The sequence below is a fragment of the Eutrema salsugineum genome, unplaced genomic scaffold (genome assembly GCF_000478725.1).
Source record: "Eutrema salsugineum unplaced genomic scaffold, Eutsalg1_0 scaffold_1, whole genome shotgun sequence".
Lineage (NCBI taxonomy): Eukaryota > Viridiplantae > Streptophyta > Magnoliopsida > Brassicales > Brassicaceae > Eutrema > Eutrema salsugineum.
This window is the reverse complement of record NW_006256909.1, coordinates 18296280-18302190: the sequence shown is the minus strand read 5'-3', so window position 1 is coordinate 18302190 and position 5911 is coordinate 18296280. Positions and strand designations below refer to the sequence as shown.

Here is a 5911-nt window from a genome sequence, read left to right as displayed (position 1 = left end):
CCATGGATGAAATGGAGGTGGCCAAGGATGGATGGAAGTGGCCAAGGTGGAATGGAAATGGCCAAGGTGGAACAGATGTGGCCAAGAGTGGATGGAAGTGGCCAAGGTGGCCGGATGTGCTGGCCGCGGATGAAGACATCCCGGCCGCGGTAGGACGTGTGCTGGCTGCGGTTGAGGACGTCGCGGCCGTGGTAAAACACCTGCTGGCCAAGGCCGAACCTCCTTTGGCTGCGGTCAGCTCATTTTCTTCTTCTCTTTTTTTTTTATGGCGTACTAAGCCCTGTCTAAAATAAGAAAAACAAAACTTTTAATAGAAAAAGAAAGCTTAAACAAAAAACAAATAAGTACCTAAAATGGGTTGCCTCCCATCAAGCGCTTTGGTTTATAGTCCTTAGCTAGACTTTGCAAAGAAAAAGACTTAGTTCAAATAGGATTTTGTCCTAAGATAAGTCCTTTTCGAAATCCTTCTGTTCTGTCTTGCAGGTTCTTCATCACTCCAGAGTTCTTCTGGTTCAAATGCCTGGGCTATTTGCTCTCCTCTTTTGCTCTTAAGTGGTGTAGCTTTATAGAAGATGTCCTTATCAATATTGGCAAAAGAAACTCGCCTGTTGGGCCAATCCATGATGGTTCCAGCAGTTGCTAAGAAAGTCCATCCAAGAATAACTAGATAAGAGTCATCTTTGGTCTTCACTATGTATAAATCGATAGGTGCAATGCAATCTCCAATCCTTGGAGAGATATCTCGGGCTATCCCTCTTGGTGTTGCACTTGAATCACCTGCTAAGCTAATCTTTGTCCTGGTACTTGAGATGTGCTTAATGCCAAGTCTCAAAGCAGTTGCTTTGGACATCATGTTAATGCAAGCTCCAGAATCACAAAGAATATTGAGAAATCTTTCACCTCTAATGTCACAAGAGATAAGAAATTGACCTTTGTCTTGAATTAACTTTGTGCAGAGTTCGAAGTGGTCTACCTTCTTGGGCGTGTGTGAACAAGTTTTTCATCTCTTGGATTGACTCTTTTCTGTCACAAAAGAAGTGGCCTATCATGTAGTCTCTACATGCTTTGGCAAACGAAATTCCTTCTGGCAGTGTCTGAACTACTTGGTTGAACTCTTCAAGTGCTTCTTTGCTGATCTTGTTTGTGTAATCACTGGCTTCTTGAGGATCTTTGAGGTAGATCTTGTAAACAGCTGTATCAGGTGAGGATCTAGGAAAAGATAGATACCTGGCTCTTCTGAAATATGTAGAGATGTTCTCCTTAGTCTCCTTGCTGTATCTAAAGAAGACTTGAAGGCAGCCTTGCTTCCAGACATCGTCGAATGCGAGATAGAGAGGAATGGACTTCACAAACTTGTTGAATTCGATCAGTCTCTCCCTAGATATGGTCTTGGTTATTGGTTTTGTGTTGTCATCAGATGAATCGTCCCCAGGGTTTGGATCTTTTACAAAAAAACCATACTCTTCATCTTCTGAGAATTTCTCTTGAAGGTCATTGTCACAAGTGTTAACCATGTTGCAAGATGCATAAGTGTTGGATTCCTCCTTTTCCTTTGATGCTTGTGCAGTGATTGAGAAGACAACTTGGTCAAACAACCTAGGTCTGGTCACATGAGGTCGGTTTTCTGATGAACAGGCTTCAGAAAGAGGTTGAAAGTTCTCCCAGTCTGAGAAGTCGTGATCCACCGCAGGTGAGGAGCTCAGAGCCGCGGTGGGAGTGGTTCTGGCCGCGGGTGAAGAGCTTGCAGCCGCGGTCAGCTCCCTCTGGCTCTCCATGCTTGCTTCTTTAATCTCTTCTTCTCGATTGTTGTTCTCTTGCTTCCAGTGGTTGTCAGACACGTCTTAGGTATCCAAATCATTGATTCCGGAGTTCAGATCACACTCCTTATGATCTTTAGAAAGTTTTTTCAACTTTCTCTTCTACTTCACTAAAAGAAAAATGGCTATTGATAGCACATTATTAAAGCGCAGTTTCTGTAACTGCTATGCTAAGTGGTATCCGAGGTTGGGTTACTCTATTATGGCATTCAAAAAATGCTAAGCCGAAAAAACTCTAGAGACGCTAAAATTCACTTTGCCTTTCATAAATTCACTTAGACCGCAAACACTTAACTAAAAAAAAAAAAAATCTTAGTGCCATAGGGTATGTTGACTGACATAAAACCAGGCGGACAAAAAATTTAGAACATAAAAAAAAATATTTCCCTTAGGGCATTCTCTATTCACCTTGAAGCTTTCTAGCCGGCCACAATCTCACTGTCCATATTTCCCTTTGACTGTGGTTCCTTAAGTGAAGATCCTTACTTCGCTGTCCATAAGCGGATCTGTGCTTTATCAGAGAACCAGTCCCGGGCGACGAAGCTATGAGAATATGGCCTTTTGTTATAGATCCTCAAAGGCAAGAAAATCCGCGACAGTGAAAAGTACGAAGGATGGGTAGTATGGGTTTTTTTCTCTGTCAAGTTCTTCAAAACGTTTGTGTTTGCTGCTAAGATTTTGTTTTGTTAATCTTCTCTCGTCGTTCTTAACACAGTGACAATGAGGAGGAGAACCAGCAAGCAAAACAACATTATCACTAGCTATTGTTGATAGAAATATCTTCAAGCGTAAGAATTTTAAGTTCCACCAAAGGATTAGGCGGCAGAGATCAAGACCCTATCATTCTCAAGGTAATTGACTCTTGAATGCTCCCTCACCTTTTTGCGGATTTTTATATGCTGTAATATGCGCACACAATGTGTTCGATGAAAGTACAAGCTTAAATTGAGAACAGAGCATCATTAGTTCTTCTCAATTTTTCTAATTCACGTCAGAATTCAGAAGCCCTGGAGAAGATGAAGCTGAAGCAATTAGAAGTTTGTTGCATGATTTTGAACAGTTCTCCAATTCTAAAGTATGAAAATTTTATGTCTTTGAATGTTAAGCTTGTTTTATTCTTGGAAAATTAGTTGCTTATTTCGTCAAACAAAATCTTTTTATTTTTGTGTCGCAGGTGGAATTGGAGCAATACCCAACTGGTCTGCGCATTGCTTCTCGCATGCTTTTCACTGTAAAATCCTTTTCTCTTAGCTCAAAAGTGTACTTCTTTTGTCTTAGCTCAAAAGTGGATTTCTCTTAGCTTAAAAGCATACTGAGAAATTCACAACAGGATGGTAATATCAGTGTGATGTCAGATTTCTGTAGTCTGATTTGTTATCTGACTTGGCAGCGAATTCATATGAAGACATAGCTGATAAGGCTGTTGTGGATTTTGGTTGTGGATGTGGTACTTTAATTGCTGCTGCTGCTCTTCTAGATGCACCGTGAGTATATCATCATCTTTACTCTTCTCTTATCAATACATCTATTCTTTTTTAATGGTTTAATCTCTCTATTGCTTCAAAACAGTTGTGTTATTGGATTCGATATCGACCCTCCGTGAACTTAATGACTAACTTGTGATTTATTCTCTTTCAGATGGAGATATCCATATTCAGTGTTTTATATGTTCTTTGAGCAATATCTTGGTAAATCTTCCAGTCCCAGATCTTTGTTCTACTTACTAGTTGGTACTAGTTTTTGAGCAATATCTTGATATTAGTGTTTGACCTCACAATAAAACGACACTGAATGTTCCATCTTGTGATTTTGATTTTTGTATAAACTTTCATGTAGTTGAACTATTTATGTAAAATTACAGTTATCTATCTTTTGATGATCTATGGAATCAAACAAGTTTTGAATGTATATTGATATAATTTTAGTAGCCAGATATGCTTATTTTGGAGATGGTGGAATCTGGTTAGTAGTTCGTTGTTGAGATTTGCTTATTTGGGTTTAGAGAAAGCTAACTCATTTCTGAATCTATGTGTTCTTTGTCATAATTTCAAATGGCAGGTGTTGTATCTTGGACTTGTTTGTTTGTTTTTTTTTTTTGAATTGAGTGGGTGATGATTCAGTTTTTGGTTTTTGCTCGTAAACTAGTATACTTGCAGGGTCTACTGAGACCAACCGACTCCTCAAGACCACTACATCATTATCTACAACAAGTGGTAATGCTTTGATTCTTCATCCTTGATCTTATGTCTTCTGGTGAAGATGCTTTTGAGAGTATGAAGAGTTGACGTTTCTTCTTCTCCTTAATCTCTTTAGCTTTTGGTTTTTGTTCTAATTCTTTCTCTCTGTTCCTTAGAGTTTATTCATTTTCTCAAATTTTTTTGGAAGAAAAGAAGGATGGTTGCTCAGAAGATAAGAACCCATACGACTGAAGCTGATGGTAGAAAGAAGAAGTTATTTTAAGCTCTGGTTTGTGTCCTTAGAGAAATTACAGTAGTTATGATGTCATTTGATACCTTGTACGTTGAAAGATGAACTGCTTTGTAAAATTACAATTATGTATCTTTTGATGATTTATGGAAAGAAACATGCTTTTAAGTAATCGGTTTTGTAAACATTATTAATTGGATTTCAAATATATATATATATATATATAGAATAATATAGCAAATTATCATTTTATGATGTAGCACGTAAAAAGTGCTACAACACAATATAAAATAACCCCAAACATGTGCTCCAAGAAAGAATATTAAAACATTCCATTAGTGCTATGATAGATAAATATATAATAGCATATGTGAAACTGTTATTGTATAAGGGAGGTCTATTATAACTGCTGTTGACCTAGCGTTTTGGAAAACGCTATTATACCCCTATAATCACTGTTTTTGTGTCCTATCAGTACTCATTTTTCTTATAGTGCTTCATCCAAAGTATAGACAACTTTGTCTAAAGTAGCATCAAGCTCTTCTGTCTTGTTTGTGATCTTTTCTATCTCTTCACTCATCTCTATCTTGTCTCCATTAGAATACCACTTGCTATCCTTGAAATCTCTCTCCAAATCTTCAATCAGGACATTGCATCCCCTCTGCTCCTTAAGTGCTTGACAAAGGGCGATGGTGTTCTTAGCCTCGCCTTCTTTGATGTCTTTAAATCTCTTTTCTAGAATTGCATCATCTTTGAGCTTTTGCATTTCTAGAGTCTTCATTCGGTCAGAGAGACATTCGAACTTCCTGCTAAAATCAGAGGACATTGATTCCAATTTCACACAAAAGTTAGATTCAGTAATGGCTTGTAGATCAAGAAACTCATTCAGTGTAGTGTCTAATCGATCTAGTTGGAGCCTAAATCAATCAGTCTCAGCGTTTTGGTGCAAAATCTGATGAGGAAGAGGGTGAGATGGTCGACGGTTCACCAGGTGTGGCGAATAGGGCTCATCTTCATGGTGTGGAGGTCGCGAGTCTCCATGGTGGTGGTTCGGATTAGGGTTCCGAAGATGATGATCAAAATCACGCCTGGAGGGTGATTCACATGTGCAGGGAGCTTCATACAGGTCGCAGGACCTTCGCTCGGGGTTAGGGTTTCTCCTTGAATGATCCATGATTCAAAGGTTTCTGAAACTATGGCAAACAGAAGAAAGAATAAGCAGAAAAAAAAAAGTTATGGTGTTTATGAATTTGGTTTACTTCCTCTGTTGCTTTGGCAGAAACTCGACATATATATAGCTGTCTGTGGCTTCAACCTCCCAGGTTTAGACCTCCAGCGACTTCATGCCTCCCCGGCAACGGCGCCAAAAACTTGATGGGCTTGCGGGCCTAGGGCTGTTTTTTAAGAAGCCCGTTGGTCCTCCTTAAGTTTTAAATTTATAAAACCCTAGTGTCTGCAAGTGCACAGATGTACGTTGTAGGACTTAGGGTGTCGATCCACATGGAGGATGTCTAATCTGCAAGAAACGACAAACTGGGAAGTAAGCAAACTCATAAACCAATAAAAGTTTTGGAGTTTTGGTAAAGATCCTAAACTAAACCTAATCTAATATTCACAAGAAATGCAATGCAGGATGAATTGTTAAAAGAACATCTAAAGCATATCGA

At 38.9% G+C, this 5911-nt stretch overlaps 1 long non-coding RNA gene across 8 annotated transcripts; it reads left to right on the top strand.

Annotated features, from left to right (window-relative positions):
- The first annotated feature begins 2186 nt into the window (after positions 1 to 2186).
- LOC112081847 lies at positions 2187 to 4412 on the top strand. Of its 8 annotated transcripts, none has more exons than XR_002896753.1 (7): positions 2187 to 2422; positions 2533 to 2668; positions 2813 to 2892; positions 2992 to 3048; positions 3208 to 3301; positions 3456 to 3505; positions 3963 to 4412. It is a non-coding gene; the product is annotated as an uncharacterized LOC112081847 (long non-coding RNA). The 8 variants fall into 8 exon arrangements; XR_002896754.1 differs by having other exon boundaries at positions 3208 to 3505; positions 3963 to 4030; positions 4208 to 4412; XR_002896750.1 differs by having other exon boundaries at positions 3456 to 4412.
- Positions 4413 to 5911: the final 1499 nt, after the last annotated feature.